Source organism: Ascaphus truei, chromosome 2 (assembly GCF_040206685.1).
Source record: "Ascaphus truei isolate aAscTru1 chromosome 2, aAscTru1.hap1, whole genome shotgun sequence".
NCBI lineage: Eukaryota > Metazoa > Chordata > Amphibia > Anura > Ascaphidae > Ascaphus > Ascaphus truei.
In genome coordinates this window covers 188114885-188141811 of record NC_134484.1, presented here as the reverse complement: position 1 = coordinate 188141811, position 26927 = coordinate 188114885, and positions in this window count along the sequence as shown.

Genomic DNA, 26927 nt, shown 5'->3' with positions numbered 1-26927 from the left:
AGTGGAGGCAGTGCGTGGCGCTATCTTGGATAGGTCCACTTGATTGTCAGGCAGGTGAGAACTCTTATTTTGGCAGGGAGTCCTGTTCATCTGCTGGGGGCGTGGTTTCACTGCTAGAGCAGTGAATAAATTATCTTCACCCGGCACGCGCTATTCACGAGCGCGGCCAGGACACATGGCAGCCGCATGGGAGAGTGAAGAGCTAGCAGGAGCGAGAGACCACCGGGGACGGCGGGGAACCCCCAGAGCAGCAGGAGGTAAGTGGTGCCAGCAAGAGGCACGGACCTCAGCAGCGGGAGGTAAAGAAGATGATGAGGGGCCGGGCCGCGGGCGCCGCGATGCCTGAATCCTCACAGTACCCCCCCCCCCCTCAGGGTCGGCCTCAGGACGATCCTTCCATGGTTTGGATGGAAACGTCTTTCGGAAGCGTTTGAGGAGTCCGGGGGCATGAATGTCTTTAAGGGGTACCCACGACCTCTCTTCGGGTCCAAAACCCTTACAATGGACCAAGAAGTGGACCTTACCTCTCGAAAGACGGGTTTCTGGTAAAGCCTGGACCTCGTACTCTTCGTTACCCTGTACAATCACAGGGTCAGGTTTAGAAGTAAGATCCGGAAAGAGGCTATTGGAGATGAAGGGCTTGAGAAGCGAGGTGTGAAAAACATTCAGGATTCTCATGCTTTGAGGTAGTTGAAGTCGGAAGGAAACCTGGTTTACCTGTTCCACGAGGGAAAAAGGACCCAGAAACCTAGGTGCCAATTTGGGGGAAGGAGTCTTGAGATGGATGTTCTTGGAAGATAGCCAGACCTTGTCCCCGGGTTTGTAGTTTGGTGCCGGTCGGCGGTGATGATCAGCCTGGGTTTTAGATGTCAAGGAGGCTTTTTGCAGTGCAGATGGAATTCTGGACCAAGAGTCCTGTAGGAGGGTGATGTGCTCGTCCACGGCTGGTACTCCAGAGGAGATTTTAGAAATAGGTAGGCGAGCCGGATGGAATCCGTAGTTGATAAAGAAGGGAGTCTCACGGGTAGACTCGTTCCTGGAGGAATTAAAGGCATACTCAGCCCAGATAAGTAATTCTGCCCAGTCATCCTGAGAGTTAGAGACGAAGCACCTTATGTATTTCTCGAGGGATTGGTTAACCTCTCGGTCTGTCCGTTAGATTGAGGGTGATATCCAGAAGAAAAGGAAGATGAGATGCTCAGTCTCTTGGTGAAATTCCTCCAGAATCTGGAGACGAATTGAGAGCCTCGATCAGATACGATGGATGTAGGAATCCCATGGATGCGGAAAATCTCTTTGGAGAAAATATCAGCTAGGGCGGGTGAGGAGGGTAATCCTTTGAGAGGGATAAAATGTGCCATCTTGGAAAACCGGTCCACTACTACAAGAATCGTGTTCATACCATTCGACCTAGGCAACTCCACAATAAAGTCCATCGATATGTGTGACAGGGACGCTCCGGAATAGGTAAAGGTAAGAGAAGGCCCTGAGATTTCTGACGAGGAATCTTGTTACGTGCACATACCGGACAGGACCGTGTAAATTCGAGAATGGTTTTGGCCATATTGGGCCACCAGAAGGTGCGACGGATGAGATCCAAAGTCTTCTTGAATCCTGGATGTCCTGCCGAGCGGGCAGCATGTCCCCAGTCGAGTATCTCAGGAACGAACTTGGGCTCTACGTACAAGGTGTCTTTCGGAACCTCAAGACCAGTTGGAAGATGTTTTTGTGATTTGATGATCTTCTCAAGATTCTGGAAGGCCGCAACTGCTAGGATCCTTTGTTTAGGAAGGATGGACTCGGTGGTCTTTTCCGGTCTCTCTTCAGAAGAGTATTGTCTAGAGAGAGCATCCGCCTTGACGTTTTTTGTGCCGGGAATATACAGAGGCGACACGTTTTATTTGCATTCGGCTAGTTCCGCAAGCCGGGAGGTGTCCCGGCTTGCTAGCCGAATCCCCTCGGCGTGCCGCGCGTCACCGATGCGCGGTCACGCTTCATCGGGTGCCTGCGCCCCCTGCGCGCGTGCCCAGGGCTCCCCGAGGGAGCCCTGGTGTCCCGCGATGTGGGGGACGGCGGTGGGGGGTTCCGGGGGACCCGGCGGACCCGGAGAGGGGAGGGGGAAGCCCCGATCGGAGGGCCGCTCCTCCGAGGCTTCGGCGCGCGCCCGGGACACCACGTCGCGCGCCCGGTTACTGTCGCAGCCGAGACCAGGTAAATGCTCAAATAAACTTGGCCCCGACAGTATGACAGAATAAAATTAAACCTGGAGAAGAATAACGACCAGCGGGCTTGGCGTGGACCTAAGCGGCGTGCATTCTCGATGTACAACAGGTTTTTATGGTCCGTGAGAATCGTGAATGGCTCTTTTGACCCCTCCAGAAGGTGCCTCCATTCTTGAAGAGCCAGCTTGACAGCCAGAAGCTCCCTATTGCCCACATCATAATTTCTCTCCGCTGGACAAAACTTTTTAGAGAAAAACCCGCAAGGGTTAAGTTTGTCCTGGGGAGAACAGAACTGCACCAGCCCCACAGTCAGAAGCATCAACCTCTAGGGTGAATGGAAAATTAGTGTTCGGATGTCGAAGGATGGGAGCAGAGACAAAGGCTTGTTTCAACGCTTTGAAAGCTGTGGCAGCCTCGGGTGACCAAGATGCAGGATCTGCACCTTTTTGAGTCAGTGCCGTGATAGGAGCGATGATGGTGAAAAAGTTGCGAATGAATTTCCGGTAGTAGTTGGAAAATCCTAAAAATCGCTGAACAGATTTGAGGGAATTGGGTTGTGGCCAATACATTACGGCTTTCAGTTTCTCTAGGTCCATGGCCAAACCTCTGTTTGAGATAATGTACCCAAGAAAGGAAGTGATGGACTGGTGAAAAAGGCATTTCTCCATCTTGGCAAACAACCGGTTCTCTCGGAGACGCGAAAGCACAAACTTCGTGTGGATGATATGGTCCTGTAAGTTTTGGGAAAAAATAAGGATGTCATTCAGGTAGACAATTACAAAGCGATTAAGGACATCCCGAAAGATGCCATTGATAAAGTCCTGAAAAACTGCAGGTGCATTGCACAAACCGAAGGGCATCACTAGGTATTCGTACCCGTTACGGGTGTTAAAGGCAGTTTTCCATTCATCGCCCTCTCGGATACGGATGAGATTGTATGCCCCACGGAGGTCAAGTTTGGTAAAGAGATTGGCCCCCTGAAGTCTGTCGAAGAGTTCGGTTATGAGTGGGAGTGGATAACGATTTTTTACCGTAATATGGTTCAGGCCCCGGTAATCAATACACGGTCTGAGAGTATCATCCTTCTTCTTGACGATGAAGAATCCAGCCCCCGCGGGAGAGTTGGAATGACGTATAAAGCCCCGCTTTAAGTTCTCACGAAAATATTCATCGATGGCTTCTGTCTCGGGCAACGAGAGGGGCTAAGATTTGGACTTTGGCAAGGTGTATCCAGGTACCAGGTCAATCGGACAATCAGGGCAGACCAAGCGTGACCGGTGTACCCGGGGCATGAATCACGTGGTATAGGGTCTCTTTGTGGGAGTGAGAAGAAAGGGTGATAGGTCTGGTCTCCAAGAAGATATATGCCGGAGTGAGTGGCCGATAATCAATCCCGACCAAGGCAACGGGGGACTTCTTCTTAGAGAGTGGGATCTGATTTTGTTCAGAGAAGGTCTGATCCATGAAGTTCCCTCCTGCGCCGGAATCGAATAAATGCTGCTCTGGAGGTGCGGAAGGTTGGGCCAGAAAAGGAGACGGGAATGGTCAATTTTTTAGGGAGTTCCCTTCTGGATAGGGGACAATGAGATTTAGCACCCAGGGAGCGCCCCTTCGTACTCACTGGGTTTGGTCATTTCCCGGAGATGGTGGGCAGTCACGGGTACGCTGCTCAGAAGATCCGTAATGATGGCACGACTCCCCGGTTGAGCGAAATTGTCGTAAGGGTGCCCGAGGGTGCTGGACTCTGAGTTGCATCGGCTCTGGGGCTTCCAGCACAGGCAGCGGGGAGAAGACGGGTCTCGAGGTTGTAAAGAACCTGGAGAAAGGCGCACGGAAAGATGTAGACCGGGGTTGCTGACGCTGAGCGCGGCGTACCTGGAGACGCTGGTCCACACGAATGGCCAGGGTGATGAGGTCCTCCAGAAGTCCTGGCCTGGGTTGAGAAGCAAGTTCATCCTTCAGGGAGTCCGACAGGCCTTTCCAGAAGACGGAGACTAAGGCCTCCTGGCCCCAACGAGTCTCAGCTGCTATGGTCCTGAATTCCAAGGCGTATTGGGCCACACACCGACATCCCTGTGTAAGCTGCCGCAGGGGGTCAGAAGCAGTCCCTTGTCGTGCGGGGGTATCGAAGACCTGTCGAAAGTCTCGTATGAAGGCTGTGTAATCTCGAGTAATATCGGGCGCAGTTTCCTGATCGGGGAGGCCCATGCCAGGGCATTACCTGTGAGTAGACTGTACACATACTGCTGTGACACACTTTATTCGAGCAAATACCCAGTATGTACCTGGCAGATACCTGGAATGCGCCGCTCCTCACCTCTGACAAGCCCCGTTGCGTTTGCCTTACCAGCCTGGGTTCATGCCTGGCTGACGGGCGGCTGATCTGTTAAATGATAATGATTAGGATTTAATAGGCTGCAATGCTTCGCGTGTCTACCAGATGGCATAAATTCATGAATTGTAATGCAGTATATATATATATATACTGTGCAGTATTGCAGCCAGCGGGAATAAAATGCTTCAATCCCTGCCTGGAAAATAACGCAATGCACTCGGGCAGAAAACAGTCACAAACCTCAATACACCCGGGTATACCCGAATTCGTGGGACTAGCCGAGCTCGAATAAAGTGTGTCGCCAGTGTAAGCTACCTTTTTCCGACCAGTAGAATACAGCTGCGGAGCCATCTCGAACTGGATCTCACATTGATTGAGAAAGCCACGACAAGCGTGGCGATCCCCTGCGTAGTGTTTCGGAGCCGGAATCTTCGGACCTGAGGATGAAGTGGATGTAGAATCTGACTGCGCCAGCGGCGCAGTAGCAGGTGGTGCCTGTAAAGAAAGGTCCTGTACCTGTTGGGAGAGGAGAGCCACTTGATCCGTTAAGGCCTGGATTTGTTGGTACATGGCCGTCATCATAGAGTCCACATCGGAAGTGGAGGCAGTCCTGGAGGAGTGCGTGGAGCTATCTTGGATAGGTCCACTTGATTGGCAGGCAGGTGAGAACTCTTATTTTGGCAGGGAGTCCTGTTCGTCTGCTGGGGGCGTGGTTTCACTGCTAGAGCAGTGAATAAATTATCTTCACCCGGCGCGCGCTGTTCACGCGCGCAGCCGGGACACATGGCAGCCGCATGGGAGAGTGAAGAGCTAGCAGGAGCGAGAGACCGCCGGGGACGGCGGGGAACCCACAGAGCAGCAGGAGGTAAGTGGTGCCAGCGAGGGACACGGGCCTCAGCAGCGGAAGGTAAAGAAGATGAGGAGGGGCCGGGCCGCGGGCGCCACGATCCCTGAATCCTCACAGTTAACAGCCCAGATTTCATGGAGCTCTGAGGATGTACCCCAAAGCGAGTCATGTTTTTATTGTAGTGCTGAAATCCATCTTTAATAACAATGGAGCCAAAGTTCTTCTTTGCCAGATCACTTGCTAACTGGGAGTAGAATGAACAAACTGGTGGTAATCTCTGCCAACTGCGACCAATGTCCAGATAGTAAAAATAAAATAATAAAAAATATGTATTTAGAATTAGGCACTCACTGAAAAATAATCAAGTTAGGTCAAGGCCACCTCGATATACTAGAGTATCAATCATAGAGAAATAGAGGGAGGCACTCAATATGGGAAAGATCCCGTTATTTATTTTTGTTGTTTTGTCTCCTAATGGTGTTCATGAGAAAGACTCCATTGGGAGCAGAATCGTACAAATTCAATAAAATTAGATTTTCTGCAATATGAAGTCTCTCTCTCTCTCTCTCATAGAAATCGCAATACTGACAAATAGTATGTACCCCTATGTATGCACAGGGGCCCCAACATCCTCATGGAATCAATCAAAACTGTTTGTTTTTATTAGAATAGCAAAAGTAATATAAACACATATTTAATGGTAATAAAATGATAATAGAATAAGTAATCTAAAGGCTAGGTTGTATTTAGTTTGTGTCGGCAATTAGCAAAATATGTTAAAAATGCAACCCCTTGCAACCACTTATTTTGCCGGGTCTGTCATAGACTAGTGATTAAGTGAACAAAGCACAAATCGGTGAATGGTGAAATCATGTGTTTAAGAACAGTAACATTTATACAGCGCTCAAAAAGTAGTGTCAAAAAAGTATGGTAAAGACAATATTTACACTCACTGAGGGATTTCCAATGGATTAGCTTTATTATGACCATAATCACACGCCTTACAATGAAAGCAAGTGAAAAAGCCTATGGGGTTATTTTTAAGCCACATTGTCTTATTCTTTACTGTTTCAGTGCTTTCGACTTTCTTTCAGCAAGGTTTTAGTGTGCCTAAACGCAGCCGTGCGCAAACTGGGGGGCGCGCAAGATTATTATGGGGAGGCGCGGGCTGCGTGTGGGGAAACCTGGGGGCGGGAAGAGCTGTGCACGGGTGGCTAGATTAAGGTCCGTGCTGCTGAGGCTGCTTCTCTGTGTCTGTCAGAGGGGGCGGGGCTTTCCTTCCCTGCACACAGACATCCCCTCCTCCTGTGTTATCCGTTACAGTTTTCAGCAGCATGGGGGACAGGAGCAGACTTACAGTACTACTTCCTCCCCCCCCCCACCCCCCAGGTGAAAGTCTGTGATTTATGATTTTTTGTTGTGTCTGTCTGTGTGATGTGATTGAGTGTGTGTGTTGTGGTGCGGGGCTGGGGGGATCGGTGCTGGGCTGGGGTGCCGGGCTGCTGGCTGGGGTGATCAGAGCAGGGCTGAGGTGCGGGGCTGCTGGCGGGGAGGATCGGTGCTGGGCTGTGGTGCGGGGCTGCTGGCGGGGGGGAAACAGTGCTGGGCTGTGGTGCGGGGCTGCTGGCGGGGGGGATTGGTGCCGGGCTGGGGTGCGGGGCTGCTGGCGGGGGGGAAACAGTGCCAGGCTGGGGTGCCGGGCTGCTGGCTGGGGGGATCGGTGCAGGGCTGTGGTGCAGGGCTGCTGGCGGGGGGGATCGGTGCCGGGCTGGGGTGCGGGGCTGCTGGCGGGGGGGAAACAGTGCCGGGCTGGGGTGCGGGGCTGCTGGCGGGGGGGAAACAGTGCCGGGCTGGGGTGCGGGGCTGCTGGCGGGGAGGATCAGTGCCGGGGTGGGGGAATCGGTGCCGGGGTGGGGTGTGGGGATCGGGGGGAGGGAGATCGGTGCTGGTAGAAGTGAGGCTGCTGGGGGAAGTGCAAGGGGAATGCTGGGGGAAGTACGGTGGCTGCCGGCGCCTCACTCCACCTCTTCCCCCCTTCCCCCGATCGGGTGCGCGGCGGCCATTTTTTAAATTAGCGCGACCCTGGTTATAGCGCGGTCGGATCAGGTGGCCCCCGAGGACCGTGCTATAATGGGGCTGAGCTGTATTCGTATTTACATTGTATACCGTTAAATAAAGGTTTTTTTTCATGTGATTGATTACATCAGGCAGGAAATTGGCAGATTCATGGATGAAAAGGGGGGCTCGGCATAAAAAGTTTGCTCACCCCTGCGCATAACACGCTTACTGTTTGACAAGACTGGGAACATGTGAGTTTGTTACCGATGTTTTTTTCCAGATCTTGCTTATTAAAACGTTGTTATGCTATGTTTTTCTTTTTTTCCTTTTTCTCACTTTGAGGATTTCTATTGGTTTTACCAGTCATCCACTGGACATCCCTCAGTGAGTATAAATATTGTCTTTACCATACTTTTTTGACACTACATTTTGAGGACTGTACACATTTTACTGTTCTCTAACACCTTATTTCAGCATTCACCGATTTGCGCTTTGTTCACTTAACCACTGTTACCGCACGGTTCTACAGACCGTTATTCATTAGCAGCACTAAGGAGAATTGACACATTATTGATTTTATTTGCGCTTCAATTTTTGTTCACCACTCTGTGATAGACTAGTACTAAATCTAGTGACATTTCTAACAGCCAAAGATCTGCATTAATGTATGAATCTTACTTCCACTGACAGATATTAATTCTATGCTGTACCGTTCTGCAGTACAACACAATACCTCATATATTAAGCATATTTTCTTCACGGCTATTCACCAAATGGTAAAAAGGTTGCACATACAGCATGAGTACAGATCATTACACATGCTTGCCCACATTTAATTAACCAGATCAATGACTAGCACTGCTTTCTACATAGAAGCACAGAAATTGATGGCAGATGATAACCGCTTAGTCTACCAAGGTTTCATTCCTGTTCTGAAGCTTCAAAATTAATTTGATCCTTGGCTTTTATTCATATATATGATAGCTTTCCTTTGAAGTTCTAGTCTCCACCACCTCTGCTTCGAGGCTAATCCATGAATCCACCATACTTTCTGTGAAGAAGAACTTCCTTCCCTTTCCATCCTCGTGCTTCTGCTTTTAGTCATTTGCAGTAAATTACTGCTACACGTCTTTCTGGTGCAGATGGACCACATAGCCATGTGCAATAAAAAAGGAAATTCTTCAAATGTGAGAAATCTGCTTATGAGCATGCACAGACCTTTAATGATACCGTGTTACTGTAAATGTCCACTTTCATTTTTTTTCTCTTCCTTTAGGCTGCAGTCCCAGTAATGTCTGTGACACGCGCGCCCGGCGGGGGGCGGGTGGGGGGGCACGTGCACAGCACTAACTGCGATCTGCGGTCTGTGAGGAGAGGAGAATCTTGCGACGGGAGGGGGCGTGGTCTGGTATTTGCGGGGCGTGGCCATTATGTCACGCGGCTGGTTCGCCCTCATTGGGTGAACCGCCGGCGGGGGCGTGGACACGCCTCCGTCGCTAGGAGTAAACTCAATTTGATTGAGTTGGGAAAACCCTGCAGCACGGCGCGGCTGCACCTTCAGCGTCACGGTGCGTACTGGGCCCAGCCCCATTGAGGGGCGGTGCTTACACGCACAGTGCACACTGCGCCGTGCGCACAGGCTGTTACTGGGACCGCAGCCTTACTTAGGGGCTTATTCTACATCGATCCAGGACATACTTGAAAACGAGTGGTAACTCTATGGATTTTTTCCTGGTAAAACATTTGTATAAATAAATAATATCAGCCAAAGCCGCCGATGAGGTCGTTCCCGTTAAATCAATGGGAATTTCGACACAAAACGGCCCTGATCTTCCGATATGGCTGATATAAAATAAGTCCCTTAATCACAGTTGACACTCCATAATTGAAAAAGATTAAGAAACTGCAATTGGGATGTAATGAGAAAGATGAATATACAGTACATGGGCTGAAGGAAAAGCTTAGTAGTAAGAACACCATGGATTGTGACATTAGGCAAATCCCTTTATCAACAACAGGCACCAAACTTAGATTGTAAGCTCTTTGGTCGGGTACTCATTGTACCTATAAAGCTCAACATATAGCACTATGAATATTGTCAGGGTTACATTAAAAAAACACATTATTATTAAAAAAAATACTATATACTCTGACCCCAACGACCCCAAAACTGGAAATTTAAAAAAAAATCATAATCCAATGATTACAGCCACAATGCTCTCTAAATATTTTAAACTGAACAAAACTATGTAGGGGCAGTTGCTGAATTTACAAGAATCCAATTGATTTCCAGATGGCTGTGCTGTTGATCTGTGAAAAATAACTGGCTGGACAAAGAGTTCAACATACTTGTATACTATCATTATTTTGGCAGCAATGGTAGCAATTTGTTTTTCTCCCTAAGCCACTCCCCTCTCCTTTATGCACAGGAATATACTAATCAGTAAAATATGCACTGGCTGTTTGGCAGAAGGGTCAAATGCATTTGGATGGAATTCCAGTCTTGCCATGATAACAATAGCAGGAAGCAAAGTCCCTGAGTTGGCTGTTGCCTGAAAGACAAGATTGTTCAAAAGAGCCTGACTTGCAGTCTGTTCCTTTAAATTCTTCACACTAGGAGTTTGCTAATTGTGTTTGAAACAATGGATTGCTCTAAACACAAGACACCAAAGCAAAATCACAGGAACCTTCTGGGTTATTGAATTATTCTACTTAAATGTGATTTGTAGGGTCATGGTTTCACAATTTAGCAGTGAGTTACAGTATCAGGAGATTCTGTACATTCGTTATCTGGGCAGGTGGGCATTAAAATATAATCTCTCCGTTGGAAATATTATTTTAAGGTAGACTAAATATTAAGGCTAACTGCCTGTTTCTTCAAACATGATTTTTTCTGAGTAACTTTGTTCCCTACAGTACTTTGAGGAAATGCTTTGTTATACCAACTAACTGCCTGTTGTATTTATTTTGCTTTAACGTTTTGGGAACATACCTTACCTAAAACAAGCACAGTGTAAAAGCACAAAAAGGTTTTTGATATACTCAAGTTATTTACCTAAATGTTTTTTTCTTTTCTTAGTATTTAAAATGTCCCTTAAAGTGTGCCCTTTATTAAGTTAACATAGCAGTGTGTAAATTGTACCCAAACATAACAGGCTTTAATATAACTCATACTCTATACAAAATGTCCACGTTATGATCATCTGTGCTCAGTTCTGCCTGGATGCCATTTTGTATATAATTTTACTGGGCCTGACCTACAGTATAGGTCAGATCTTTTATATTCAAGGGCTCTGAGAGCACAATACTCATGTTCACCTATATGATACAGTATATCATTGAGAATGGCTTTGTCACATCTTAGGGAATTGGAACCCAGGACACCACCAGCCAGAAGCAGTGGACCTGCATGTGAAATATGCAGCAAATGATAAACTATATTGCTGGGTCTTATACTTTTGCTGTGGGATTATACACTTGGCACCATCCCCAGGCTTGATATTGGCCAACTGATAAACTTCACCAACTCATTGGCATGCCTCCCTGATTTCCAATAAAATCAAATAACCAGCCACCTTTCCTTGCTAGTACAACAAGGTTCACCCTGCTACTGCCAGTACCCCTGGGAGTTTCTGGACTCAAGACCTCTGTCTGATTCTTCAGTTTGACCTTGGCTCTGCCTAACCTGGCTGACTACAGCCATATCATCTCCTGGTCCTGGCGGGAGATGAGACTAATCCCTGCCCCTGAACTTTAATCAATTCCATCTTCAGCCACTGGGAACCTCTTGAGCTCTTCAAATATCTCTTTCATGTCCTGGCATTGTTACAGGATGTAGATGACGACAAAATAACCATTTATACAAAGTATATGTGCTCAGATTTTATATGAACACTTTCCTACATTAATCACACATATCGCTGCTATATCTACTACTATAGGGGCATGAAATCTAATGTGTCGTAAAAACACTTATCAGATCCATTTACCTCTTTTTTTTTTACAAATAATTTGGTTACAAAAGGAGCTTAATTATAAGAGATGGTTTTTTTAGAGTAGATGTTTGACTAAGGTGGCTTGGTTTTGGATTTTGGGGAAAATGTAAATTTGGTAAAAAAAAAATCTTAAAGTCATTAATAAGTAAGTCATTGATTCTGATTCCTGCCAAAGGCAAGGAATCCGCGCTTGTGCTGTCATTATGTATGTCGTGAAATCAGAGCCCCTTGCAGCTACTGTATACGCCTGGGGATGCTCCCAAAGGGCTCTTATGTGAGATCTCCCTAAGGAGATCTCACCATAAACGACAAGAAAGATGCAAACAGTGCACCGGGGTTCAATAAAATATGTATACATTTATTGCAAGGTATCTGCATAAAGTCCAAACAAGGACCTAAAAACCACGGTATAACTACTGATCATGGTAAAATATATAACACATACAGGCATACCCCGCATTAACATACGCAATGGGACCGGAGCATGTATGTAAAGTGAAAATGTACTTAAAGTGAAGCACTACCTTTTTCCCACTTATCGATGCATGTACTGTACTGCAATCGTCATATACGTGCATAACTGATGTAAATAACACATTTGTAACATGCTCTATAGTCTCCTCGCTTGCGCACAGCTTCGGTGCAGGTAGGGAGCCGGTATTGCTGTTCAGGACGTGCTGACAGGCGCATGCGTGAGCTGCCGTTTGCCTATTGGGCGACATGTCTTTACTCGCGAGTGTACTTAAAGTGAGTGTCCTTAAAGCGGGGTATGCCTGTAGGTAGTAAATAGATCAATAATTGATAATAAAAAACAAAAATGAAAAAATCAACACACACACTTACAACTGGTAAACTGGGATTACCCTATACACCTGTGTGCAGGAACCTCCCTGAAGAGCTTTTGCCTTTTTTTTTCGCCAAGCAGAGTCCACTGCAGCTTCTCCCAGTTACTCCCAGCTTCTTTCCAGCTGCCTCAGCTAAAGAACTCTAAACTCACAGCTAAAGCTGAGATGATGTTATCTGATCTATCTAGGGGTCTCCCTCCCCCCAGTTGTTTGCAATATGACCCAGCCAATGATTGGTGGGTGGAAATGCAACAACAAAGAGTTACTTTGAAAGATCACAGACCACTTTGCAACATTCCAGCTGAACATAACATGAACCCATGGTTCCTGATGTGTTGGAACCAGGCTTAAAAAAAATGTTTGTAGCCTCCTTTCCCTATGCCTAAAGGAACTATGTGGGCTGCTATACCTGTTTGCTCACAGGAGGCCTAAGCCTCCGCCTCTGGGAGCCTGGGGTGAGCTCTTTCTCCTTGCAGTGCAGTGCCTCCACCTATGAGGGATTCCAGCGTTGTCGGGATAACCCCTCACAGGAACCAATACACAGTAAAGAATAATAAACCACACAATGTATATACAGTAACTAAGGTTTACTGTATACACCTACTAACACATACACACATACAATAACGGCAATAACTGTATCCACAGTGTACACCCATTGACGCAACACGTGGTGGTTCCCCAAAGTACTGAGGTTGCCGTGGCACCAATACCCCTACGTCCAGTCCTGGGGTACCCAGGTTGTGCTTGGCGTAGTGAGTTGGAATGGGTCCAACACAAATCTCCTCTCTCCTAAAGGGTCCTGATCCTCCTCGCAGTGAGAGCTCCAGCCGGACGGTGTCAAACAATGTCTCTGGATCCTGTAACCTGGTCCCAGGCCATAGGGAACCGCGTGGCTGTCCAGTCACCTGTGCAGAAATAACAATAAGGGGAAGAGTCCCTATCTGGGGCCTTCCCTGCAACACTCCTCTACTGGTGTCTCAGGGCCTAACTGGGGCCTAGGGGCAAGGTCTAGGCCTAGCCAAGGAAGCACTGCTCCCTGGACCCTACCTTCTACTTTGGCTCCTCCGTTCAGACAGACTTGTGCGCTCCCTGCATGTGGAGGATATCCTGTCTCTCCCTCCTGTGTGAATCCCATTGGCTGGGGCAACCAAACATGGCAGTCCCTCCCTCTAGGGATTCTAGAACATGTAGTCCCACGGCTGCATGTGCGGAGCTAACCTAAGATGGCCGCCACACTCCTTACTCTACACATGCGCGCCTCACAGCTCTGCATATGCACGACTCACAAAATGGCCGCCCCCACCTCCCGATTGCTCGGAGCTCTGTGGAACCACTAAACAGTGAGGGTGGGGTAGATTGGGTGGGGGGTAGAGAGGGGTTGGCGGAGAGAGGGTGATGGGGAGAGTGGGGTGGGGGGGAGAGTATGGAAGGGAAGACGGTGGGGGGAGAGGGAGGGTGGGAGATGAGGGGGGAGTGAGAGAGACGGGGAGAGAGAGAGAGAGACGGGGGAGAGAGAGAGACAGGGGAGAGGGAGAAACGGGGGAGAGGGAGACGGGGAGAGAGACAGGGGAGAGAGAGAGAGATGGGGGGAGAGAGAGATGGGGAGAGAGAGAGACGGGGGAGAGAGAGAGACCAGGGAGGGGGGGAGAGACCAGAGAGGGTGGAGAGAGACCAGGGAGGGGGAGAGAGAGGCCAGGGAGGGGGGAAAAGAGAGACCAGGGAAGGGGGAGAGAGACCAAGTTGGGGGAAGAGAGACAAAGGAGGGGGTAGAGAGACCAAGGAGGGGGATGAGAGACCAAGGAGGGGCAAGAGAGACCAGAGAGGGTGCAAGAGAGACCAGGAAGGTGGGGGAGAGAGACCAGGGAGGGGGGAAGAGAGACCAGGGATGGGGGAAAAAGACCAAGGAGGGGAGCACAGCAGCAGGACACAGATGGGAGTTCTTCCCTACACTGAAGTATATATATATATATATATATATATATATATATATATACAGTGTTCGACAAAACTATACATTTGCTCGCACCGGGCGAGTGGATTTAACCCCCGGGCGAGTAAATATTGGCCCAAGCAGCACACGTTTGGTACTAGGTGGCGAGTAGATTTTTTTGTGTGGCGAGTAGATTTTTTGGTGATTTGTCAACCACTATATATATATATATATGTATATATATATATACTGTGTATGTATGTAGCAGGGTATTCCTCCACACCACTAGGGGCATTTACATAGCTCCTCATGCTGACTCTAAGGAGGCAGAGAGGACTTAAGAAACTCTATGTCCTTGAACTCTGACACTGAGCAGTGAATGATCACTGTCACTGTGACATGTGCAGTCAGTGCTGCCAGAGCATGTGAGGTGCTAGGACTGTCCTGGAAGCCAGTAAGGCTGCCTGGGATAAGGTTAGAGGTTTCCCGTGAGGGCCTAATTAGACCCCAGCCACAGTAGTTTGTGTTGTAGGGCTGCCCATAAGTTACGGACCCTTCACCTACCTGAGGAGGAGTGGGAAGGACTTCAATAAGGAACTCCTCAAGGCCCAGAGACCACGAGAGCAGCTGCCGGTGGTAAGGTGCAAGGGGAGTTTATTTGGACACCACGGATGCCAGTCTCATAGAGGGAGGCTATTGCTGTTTGCGTGATTAAAATAGGAGGTGCCAACGATATCAGGGGGGTAGCGGTACCTCACAGACAAACCCTATGACCTTGGGGGGACATACTTTATCCCAGTTGTATTGGGGCTAGAGCTGTATTCTCCCAGTAAGAGGAGAGGGACAGGGAGCTGTTATTATTGCTGTGTTGGTATTACAAATAGAAAGTCTGTCCTGCGCTCTGGCAGTTAGTACCAGCACCCTGTGGTGTCAATGAGAGTCACATAAAATGGAGCAGGAAAGTATAAACGGACCAGAAGATAGGTCAGAGCTTGGAAGGGTAAGCTCACAGACCTCGGTCCTACTCTCCTCTGGGCTCCGGTTCTGGGCGTGCAACCTTCTGAATATACAGCATGGGAAGGAAAGAATCCAGCACCACAACCTGTGACAAACTTCAGGGCACTTCCGGGTTATAGAAAAAACTTTATTGGGACCTCACGAACACACGGCTACACCACAATCTCCCCCTCAACGCGTTTCACGCTAGGATTAGCGCTTTTTTGTAATTTTTGGATGACTATAGTCCCGGCTGATCACCGGAGAGTGAAGGAAGTTCCGGGAGAAAGAAGCCCTGACAGACATTTGGAAGCCAACAGACGAGCGCAGCCTCATCATTTGTGGAACTGTGTATGAGAGGTATACACAGCATGGATGCTGTTGCAGTGAGTAAGCAACAACACGTGGGGGTTCTGAGAACAGACTTTTTATTAAGCCTTGAAACATGGAACACATAAGAGCTTATATTCAGCATATGTACAAAATAACATAAAGCAGATTACTTTATTAGCATAGTTCATTTTAAACAGACTAGTCCGCAGGGCTCAGTCTTTAAGCAAGAAAAGGGTGTCTGTTTTTCCAATAGCAGCGTGCTCCTACATGAGTCAGACACAGAGTGCAGCAAGTTCCAGGCTTTTAAGCCCTGCTAATGCTCCAACCAAGGGCTGGCTAATTACCTCAGGGTGAGATTTAGCCAGCTCAGCGTTGGACTCAGCAGCTACACATGCACAGGTGCAAGGAAAGTTTATTTAAAAAAAAAAAATCTCTTTATTAATATAGTCCAGATTCACGTAAGAAATAGACATGTAGCAAAAATTAAACATATCAAAAATATGTTTAGTGGTTAACAACCCAATAGGACACTGGTGGGCAACAAACGGAACTTCTCGTGTGGTCCTCAACCTTCTTTCTCCCCAGTCCCTTCCTCCCTTCCAACTTTCGGCTTGCTGCAAGAGCATACAGGGGTGGGAGTAAGAGGCAGGGCTACACGCAGGGGCGGGGCTATAGGCCGATCGGAGAATGGCAGGGAAAGTAAAAAGGGTAATGGGGAGACAGTGTGTGTGTGTGTGTGTGTGTGTGTGTGTGTGTGTGTGTGTGTGTGTGTGTGTGTGTGTGTGTGTGTGTGTGTGTGTGTGTGTGTGTGTGTGTGTGTGTGTGTGTGTGTGTGTGTGTGTGTGTGTGTGTGTGTGTGTGTGATGGGGGAACAGTGAGAAAGAGGAAGCGAAATGGCAGTAGGGGATTTCCCATTAGACCTGTTAGGCCCGGGCCTGGGCAGCAAAAATGTCCACCCCCATATACTTTTGCCGCACTCTCTGACCTATTGGACCTAATGGGAAGTCATTTTGTCTGTTGCAGCCGCCTCCTTACCTGCCGCCCTTCTACTTCTGAACCGCAGTGTCAAATGACGCCGTGGAAGTCGCCAATGTGATATCACGGTATCTTGTTGCCATTTCAACGCAACATCGCAACGTCAAATGATGGGGCATTACCATGGCAATGTAATGCTGTGCGACGTCACGTTGATGATATCTGTGGCGTAATTTGACGCTACGTCTCAGAAGGAGGAGGGGGCAGCAGATAAGGAGTCAGCCGCAACAACTGTGCCTAGGGGTGGAGAGAGAGAGAGAGAGAGAGTGAGAGAAATAGTGGGAGAGGGGGAAACAGTGAGTGGGAGAAACAGTGAGATAGAGGGGAGAGAAACAGTGAGAGGGGGGGTGGGACATTGAGAGAGAGAGTGAGGGGGGGGGAGAAACTCTCTCCAAATTATCTAGTTGGAAGAATACAATTGTTCTAAGTGGCAAATTGTTGGAATGAAAGAGTGGCCAAAATAAGCAAGAGGTTTTCTTGAATTATACACAATTAGTCAAATGTTACATTCAATAAATTGAACATCTGTATTGATGTAACAAATACACATTTAAAACAAAGCTGGCTTTGGAATATACTGTACATTGATGTAGTGCTATGAAAAAAGCGAGGCTGGTCTTCTCTCTACTGGGATGTAAGGTAAAGTGCTACATTTGCCAGAAGATGGCACTACAGTATTTCATTTGACTTAAACATACTGTGTGAAGTCAGAAGGTCTATGCAGGGCTAAAAGAGGTCAGTAAAGTTTTTCTTCAACCTGTGGTACTGAAGTTGGAAATATCTACTACCTGACCAGATGTCTATCATTTTATAGTTACCTTACTTTAACAACACTAGAACTACATGAAGGGCCAACACAGCATATGGCAAAGCAATTCATTGATGGTTTCTCTGGCTTGTTACAATACCCACTCTTGTAGTACATTGATTTTTGTTATTTTTGTATTGAATACTGGGAAAAATCTGGGAACACACTAATTCATTTTATACTATCACTATTTATACTGTATTCCACCTGTGAGGGATCCTAACGCTGCTAGATAACCCCTTCACAGAACCCAATACAATAAAGAAAACACACCGGTATATAACGATTGATTTACTGAACATATAACTTGTAACACAATACTATGCAGGCCTCGCACAGCCGTACCAATGCAGTGCCCCCACTGTCCAACCACCACCTTGACCACACCCTGGTGAGGTTCCCCCAAAGTACTGAGGTGCCCATGGTTCCTAACCACCCGGTGTCCAGAGAGCCAAGCCCACCCCAAAGTGTGTGGAGTAGCTCTACCCACAGTGTGTGTATGTGGCCATTGGTGCACTTTTAGATGATGATACCTTCCCGGGTGCTCCAGTAACCAGGTACCACTGATTGATGAAAGGATCTGACTGATCCAACGAAGGTGTCCACCTCTGCGTGGGGTGAACTCCCGCTGGAGCGTCTCACCTTTAAGAGTCTCTCAGTATAGATGGTGTCTGGTCCCTGACCACAGGCCGCAGGTCACCGTGCGGCGTCTGTCACTGTGTCCCTAACACTATGCAGTACTGGGGAAGCATCTCTATCTAGGGGCCTTCCCTGAAGCAACCACAATCTATGAGGATTCGGGGCCTCGCTGGGACCTGGGGGAAATCTCGGCCTAGTCTCAGGGCCACTGGCACCTAAGACACTACCTCACCCTTCTCTGTCCTGCTGCCAACTGGCGTGGTGTGCTGAGTGTGCCAAATGTATCGACCTAGCTGGCCGTGCTTCTGGCAGCCCTATTGGTTGTTCGCGCCCATGTGGTAGCAGCCCCTAGGGCTGATGGGAACTATAGTTCTTTTGCGGTGACTGTCTTTGTAATGGCCGCCGCTCGTGCTACACTGCGCATGAACCAACTGCCTCTGTGCATGCGCGGAAAATCTAAGATGGCGGTGCCCTTACCGGAGTCCCGTCAAGGAACTCCGGCGACCCGGTCAACCCACTAACTGCCTGCAGCTCCTGCAGCCTTCATAGCACTGCTGTAGCCTCCTCCCACTCCACTCCCACGTCGGAGGTAAGGGAGGGATCGGGTGACCTGGCTAGTTTCTTCCCCTGGTTGAGACACCAACGTCCCCGCTTGGGAACAACGTATAACCACACACAAGTTATATAATAAAAAATGCAGTATTTCCATACAACTTATCTGATTCAGACTCTAAACAATATTGTACATTTCAACAAATATTGATAACAGAGGCCAGCTTGCTCCTAGCTAGCTGCTGAAACTCATAGTGGGGGGCCCCTAGCTGATCATAGGCCACTCTAGTGGGAGGCTATCTCACTCGCTGACTTCTGCAGAGTACTTCTTCCGCGTACCCTTCTAGGAAATAGGGGTCGTAAGCTTGCTTCTTTGACTGTCATAGGTGGTGCAACAGTCTCTGTAAAGTGTCTTTGGGTAATGAAATGTGGAATTCTGGGATCCAGAGGGGGACTAGTTGGAGCCACTGAGATGGGTACATGCAGCCTGGGCCCATTACCCGCTGCTCCTTCGGGAGGTGCCCCTTGATCTCTGTTCGAACTAGGAGAGGGTCCTTCCATAGGTTCCTGTCACGCTGTTCTCCCCGCAGACCAGACTAACCCCCAATACTGAGGTGGAAAGTGAGTAACCATGCACCTGCAGTAGTGTGAGCGTGCCCGGGCTGTGGATTGGTTGTGTGGACAAGGTCAGGGGTACCAGGGTAAGTAAAGTACTTTAAAACCAGAGACATAACATAAAACACAGACAAAGCTCAGTTTTTAGCACATCTAGTGAGACTCATACACGGTACAGTGCCTAAATATATATGGATAAATATCTAATAAGTAAATGGTCTTTTAGTTTGACATTTTTGGCCAAAATTGTTGTAAGCAAAAAACTGAGCTTTGTCTGTGTTTTATGTTATGTCTCTGGTTTTAATGCATATTGCCATGCTCAGTAGCACTCCTCTGATACTCATATGCTTATATATATGTTGTGGGTATTTTGGGGGTTTAATAGGAGCTTGTTAGGTGTCCAGTATGTTTTAAGTAAAGTACTTGCCAGATCCGAGCGTAGAGAAGGTGCTGTAGTAAGGTCCGAAGCCAGAGGTCGAGGATAACATAGTTCCGGGAAATGGAGGTCCAAGTGCTGAGTTCAAGGGATCCGAGAGGTAAGCGTGGTCAAGTGCAAGCCGGGGTCGTAGAGCCAGAGAGGGAAGGAAGACAAGCCGATTCGGTAACAAAGCTGAAACTGAGAGAGAGCTAGGCCAGTGAGCAACAGCACAAGGCAGACAAACTATGCAGAGCGAGGTTGGAGAGGAAACACGGGGGTTATAAAGTGAGGAGGACCAATGGGAGGAAGGGGCAGAGCAGAGGCGTGCCCAGGAGCCCTTTGTGATAGGGCAGGGGTTAATACTCAGGTTTGTTGTCGGAGGATGGTGGGAGGAGCTGAGCCTGAGAGCGGAGCTGACCGGGGGGCGGAGTTACCTGGCCGGTGCAGTGCATAAATTAAGTTGCACGGCGTGCGCCCTGTAAGCGGAGCAACCACAAGTCCGGCGTCGGTGGCGTGCATGCAAGCCGCGGGGGGGGAAGAGGAGCAGGCTGAGGCGCCAAGCAGGGACGGAGGAGACCACAGCCAGCGGTACAGGTAAGGAAGGGCAGCGCCGAGGGCGGCGTGTGCCCTGAGTCCTGACAGTACCCCCCCCCCCCTCGAGGATCGGCCTCAGGACGATCCATCCAAGGCTAGTGGGGAAACTTGAGATGAAAGCGTCTAAGCAACACTGGAGCATGAATCTGATCCAAAGGAACCCAGGTTCGTTCTTCCGGACCATACCCCTTCCAATGAATCAGGAACTGTAACCGACCTCTGGAAAAACGAGAATCCAGGATGGCTTGGACCTCGAACTCAGGTTGTCCCTGTATGGAGACAGGTTTAGGTCTTGGGTCTTTGGACAGGAAGCAAGTGTAGAGGGAGAAAGGGGGTGGCCCGGTATTAAAGGGGTTGCACCCCATATGGCCATCCCCTGACCTCACCAGAGAGACATGGAGTTAACTGGACTGCGGTCCAGGGATGAGGTTTGCACCTTGTTGTACCTTGAAAATGTATGTTCCCCTGTTCCCATGTTTCATTATAAGCATGTATTCTAATGTTTTAAAGTGCATTTCTGTATCCCCAGTTCTGGAGGTCGCAGAGAGTTCATATTTGGCCAATATGTGGAGTCACTGTAGACATTAAAAACTGGTAATGGTCGACCCACTGAGCCCACCAGAATGGAACTTATTAATATGTGTAGATATTAAAGTGTATATGTATTTTATTTTGGATCTGTTCTGAAAATGCAGACGCCATTTGCTAGGCTAATAAGTCATGAAGGGCAGACGGCTGAGTAGCCTAAGCACGGTGATCAAAAAGTAACTGCCTTGATTGTTACCCAATGTCTAGGGATTAAGTATTAGTCAATCAACAAACTCTGCCAGTCTAATTGTTACCTGAGGGCATGGGTTAGTCTGTTAGTCTGTGTCTCCACATTAGAGAGTGGATATAGATAATTGTTCACCAATAGGCTGTGTTCAATGTTAAGAATAGGGTTGCACAGGTATATAAACTGTGTCAACCCTACAGTTTTTAGTTGTGCTGGATTGCTGGAGTTGTGCTTCTGATACTACCTTGAATGTCACTGGATTGCTGGAGTTGTGCTTCTGATTCCATCTTGAATGTCTTTGGACTGCTGGAGAATTGCTAGCGGATACTTCCCCATCCCCCAACCCTAAGTAAGTGTTATCTTCTTGCCTGTTAATTGTACTATATTGCTGTGTTCACCTTATTTAAGGAATAAATTATATTTTATTATATCTAAGCCTCGTTCAGTTCAACCCAGATATTTGGTGTTCATTATATCTTGTCATAAGCTACCGTGACAGCGAGTGCTCTGGATGTAGGGTTTGAGCAAGGAAACATGGAAAGCCGTGGGAATTCTCATGGTCGGAGGAAGTTGTAACCGGTAAGTGACTGGGTTAATGCGCTCGAGAACCTTGAAGGGTCCCAGGAATATTGGGGACAGTTTCGGGGTAGGAGTCTTCAGGTGGATGTTTTTGGAAGAGAGCCACACTTTGCTCCCTGGCTTGTATTCAGGTGCCTCCTGACGATGCCGATCGGCTTGAAGTTTGTACCTCTGGGAAGCGCCAGTGAGTGACGATTGAATCCTCTTCCAGAAGTGTTGAAGGACGGATATCCGCGGCTGCTGGTACCCCTGAATGACTACTGGAGATGGGAAGACGAGCAGGGTGGAAACCATAATTTGCAAAAAATGGGGATTCTTGGGTAGATTCATTTTTGTGTGAATTGATTACGAATTCCGCCCAGGGTAGTAAATCCGTCCAATCGTCGAGAGCCTCAGATACAAAACATCTTAGATATTGTTCAAGATTTTGGTTCATCCTCTCAGTCTGCCCGTTGGTTTGAGGGTGGTAGCCGGAGGAGAAGGAGAGGGCGATACCGATTGATTTAGAGAAGGAGCGCCAGAATTTGGAAATAAATTGAGAACCCCTGTCGGACACAATGGACGTGGGAATACCGTGGAGTCTAAAGACCTCTTTGGAGAAAATGTCCGCCAGAACTGGAGAAGAAGGAATGGCCTTGAACGGGATCAAGTGTGCCTGTTTCGTGAAGCGATCCACGACGACGAGTATGGTGGTCATACCCTTGGAGGGTGGAAGTTCAACAATTAAATCCATGGAGATGTGTGTCCATGGACGTTCGGGGATGGGTAAGGGAAGCAATAAACCCGGAGGTTTGTGCCGAGCGGTCTTATTTTGGCGCAAGTCGAGCAGGCACTGGTGAAGTCCTGAACCTCATTACCCATCTTGGGCCACCAGAAAGTCCGAAGGGCATAACAGGTACTCATAGTGCCCGCTGCGGGTGTTAAATGCGGTTTTCCACTCGTCCCCCTCACGAATGCGGATGAGGTGGTTAGCCCCTCTCAGATCAAGCTTGGAAAAGATGGTGGATCCTTGTAGTCTGTCAAACAGCTCAGAGATAAGTGGGAGCGGGTATCGATTTTTAACTGTAATGCGGTTAAGACCTCTGTAATCAATACACGGTCTAAGCGTGCCGTCCTTCTTTTTCACGAAGAAGAACCCCGCACCGGCGGGGGAGGTAGAGTGCCGTATAAAACCTTTCTGGAGATTCTCCTGAATGTAGTTCGCCATGGCGGTGGTCTCAGGAACGGACAGTGGATAAGTCTTGGATTTGGGCAAGATCGCCCCAGGAACCAGCTCAATTGGGCGATGCGGGGGTAAGAGATCGGAGTAGGTCTTGCTGAAAACATCCCGGAAATCCGTGTATGCCTCCGGAAGAGTAGAGGGAAGAGGAGGAGGTATTTCCAAGCCGGCAAGAAGGGTAGCGGGAATGCCTTGTTCCGGGGAGGCTTGCCACTGGATAGTAACCCGGTCCGTCCAATCGATGCACGGGTTGTTCTTCTGGAGCTAGGGCAGGCCGAGGATCACTTGGACCATGGGGGAGTGGAAAACATCGAACGAGAGGCGTTCGCTATGGCCGTTCTTCGTGGACAAGGTAAGTAGAGAGGTCTCCAGCGAGATGAAGGCCGGCTGTAGAGGACGTCCATCAATGGCCTCCAAGCCTATGGGTGACTTCTTCTGTATCATGGGAATGTTATTCAAGGTGGCAAACCTCTGGTCAATGAAATTCCCTCCAGATCCCGAGTCGAGGAAGACCGAGGTGGAAACCAAGAAATCAGTACCCTCCAGGGTAATCGGTAACATAATCCTTTTAGGGAATTCTTTCTTGGAAAGGGGGCGAGAAGTGATCATACCCAGTGAGAGCCCCACATTACTCACAGGGTATCTTCGTTTCCCGGCCTCAGCGGACAAGCGCTTACCTGATGCTCTGGGGATCCACAGTAAAGGAGGCCCTCATTCCTACGACAAATCCTCTCCGCACCCCGAAGTTGCTGACTGCCAATCTGCATTGGTTCGGAAGTGTCCGGAGGTGGAAGGATGGCCGGAGGATTCCTGAAAGACATAGGAGGAACCTGGAAGGATACAGGAGTAACTAACCGGGGACGCTGGCGTTCGAGTCGTCTCTGTTGCAGGCGATGGTCAACCCGTATGCAAAGAGAAATCAACTCTTCCAGGGACTCTGGTCGAGGTTGAGTCGCGAGTTCGTCCATCACAAGTTCGGACAACCCCTGCCAGAATACAGCAATCAGAGCCTCCTCGTTCCACCGGATCTCCGCTGCGATGGTCCGAAATTCTGAAGCGTATTTCGCTACGGACCTATGACCCTGGGCCAGGTACATGAGAGCAGAAGCTGCAGTATCCGAGCGAGACGGAGTGTCGAACACCTGTTGGAACTCCCTCTTGAAGCGGGGGTAATCTGTGGTAAACTCAAGCCGTACGTCCCAGATGGGAGAGGCCCAGGCCAGGGCGCTTCCTGTCAAAAGAGAAAAAATATAGCCCACCTTGGAGCGATCAGAGGTGAAGTGACTAGGGGTCAGTTCAAATTGGATCTCACACTGGGTCAGGAACCCACGACAAGCCTGTGGGTCTCCGGAGTATGACTTGGGTGCAGGAATTTTAGGTTCCGAGGCGGTAGCCTCTTCACGAATGGGCGGGGTGAGGCGCGGAGTACGTGGTACTCTGGTGGATATCTCCTGGAGTGTAAGGTTTGAGAGTTGCTGCGTGAGGGTGTCTACTTGGTCTTCAAGAGTCTGACAATGTTGTGCCAGTGCCGTCAGTATTTGGTTCATGTCCAGGGGGGGTTCTGCGTCGGTTGGTAATGTCACGCTGTTCTGCCTGCAGACCAGACTAACCCCCAATACTGAGGTGGAAAGTGAGTAACCACGCACCTGCAGTAGTGTGAGCGAGGCCGAAGTGTGGATTGGTTGTGTGGACAAGGTCAGGGGTACCTGGGTAAGTAAAGTACTTGCCAGATCCGGGCATAGAGAAGGTGCCGTAGTAAGGTCCGAAGCAAGAGGTCGAGGATAACAGAGTTCCGGTAAGTGGAGTTTGAAGCAGGGGAGCCTGTTCAATTCCCGGGGTCGGCTCCTTGTGACCTTGGGCAAGTCACTTTATCTCCCTATGACTCAGGCACCAAAAACATAGATTGTAAGCTCCACGGGGCAGGGACCTGTGACTTCAAAATCTCTTTTTAAAGCGCTACACAAGAACATGCTTTTATTATTATTAAAAACATGTCTGAATGTATGTAAATATTTAACATCTGTAATAGGATCTGCATTTGGTTTGTTGCTTTTGGAGATGTGGGTACTCCCTTATAGCCATAAAATGGAGGGGGGGGGATAGTTGATGATCAACTGATGATCCTTTAACTCTCCTCCTACTACACACTCCCACTACACAGAATCCCTGAAGTTCTGCTGCTACACAGCTCAGCTATTTGTTCAACTGGTTTACTCACTGAAGGAAAACCGTTATTCCTTGCCTAGGCTTCAGAACCGAGAGGAACCTTTCCTCTGCCAAGAAAGCTGAAGGCTTTGTGACTGGATACACAATCTGCACCGTTTGCAGCAGACATCCCGGGAAGTTTCCACGCCCTGTCACTTGTTATCTCTGATCTTTGTTGAACTTACAGGCCCAGGAATACGAAAGAAATGAAACGTAACGCAAGCCAGGTTTCAAATCCTTTGTCTCAATTTATTACTCATAGGGTAATGACTTGTATACAGGAAAAATAAGATATTGGTTAGAGGAGTAACATAGGCGTAACATAGGCGTAACATAGGCGTAACCTGGGTGTGTCTTGGGCATAGCTTTAATTAGAGGCGTGATTTAGGGGCAGGACATATTAGTGGCATGACTTTGGGACGTGTTTCTCCCAATACAAGCAATGTCTGAATATATAGCTTAGTCATTGTCTGTTATCAAAAGAGACCTTGAATCTTAGCAACTAAGTTTTACTACTGTATTTTACCTCTTTCAGAGAACCAGTCTATTGTATTCTAACTAAAAGAGCAGGAAACTGACAACACAAAATGTATCTTAGCAATATCCTGAGCAGGAAGAAAAGAAATGTAATTTGGCAGAAACTGAGTGCCTTTAGGAATTATATTTCAGCAAAAGGCTGACTACAGAATTTTAACTAGTTATGATCAGACAATATGGATGCTTAACACAAGTGCAGATTCTGGCCTGACATATTGGTCCTAACAATTCCCTCCTTTTCGTTCTCTAAAGGAACAAATACCCTTACTTGGTACTCTTCTCTATGAATATGGCCTTATAGTGACCAATAGAGACATATATACATAACATTAAATATTTCTATAGACTAGAAAATGGCTAACATCTCAATATGTCACATAATTTAAGGGTTAGTTATTTGTGAGAATTGGTGTGGGCTAATTTCCGCTAAGAGCGACTGCACAAACATTCTTCTTGCACGCATCTTTCATACTGCATTTACTCAGAATGGCAAAACGGACCAAGATGGTTGCTATGGTCAAAATGGCTGACTTGTGATCCTTTCCTTGTGGTTGACTCACAGCCCTTGGTGACCTCCCACCTTCCTCATTTCCAGTCTTCTCAGTCCCCCCATATCCTTAAGAGACAGTCTATTTAAAGAACAGAACAGTTAACCATTTCATAGTCCTGATGGACCAAGATATCCAAGTTGTGCATAACTTCATTCCTTTCTTTTCCGGTCATTATATCAGCCCAGTTGATTTCTTCTTTGGTCTCTTTTTCTGGGGGACTGGCGACATCATCACCGCAAAGAGGCATAGCGTCGGTGGGGGTTGCAACGCACTTCTGGATCAGAGTTTTGCTGTACTTAACACATAGAGAGCAATGAGTAGGACAAACACACCCATACAAAAACATTCTCTAGCTTCGCTCAAAGTAAATCAATCCAACCACCAAGTCCCCATGGTCCCTTAATCCTGGATAAATACACAACATTGCGCTTTAACTAGGGCGCATACATGCCCCTCCCTTTGAGGCTAAAATATAGTCTAGAGCTATTTTATTCTGTAGAGCCATTAATTTAAACTAAACCTATTATTGGTTAAGTGAGTAAATGTCTGTGGTTGTATGATTGAGGATATCCCTGTAAATCTGTCATACAGTAACCCAACTCCTACATTTGGGAATAAATTCCCCGAAGCTTATTCTTCCCATAGACTACTTTTTTGCACTTGTGTATTGGGTGTCTCTCTTCTGTTTCTAACTCTACCTGTGAGCAATTAACATAACCGTGTGTTTGACTGATAAAGCATTCTCCCACCGGGATATCATTCTGCAGGGAGATTCCATTAACTTATAAATCCAAACAAAATAAACAGAGTTAAACAAATAATACCTTATACTATTT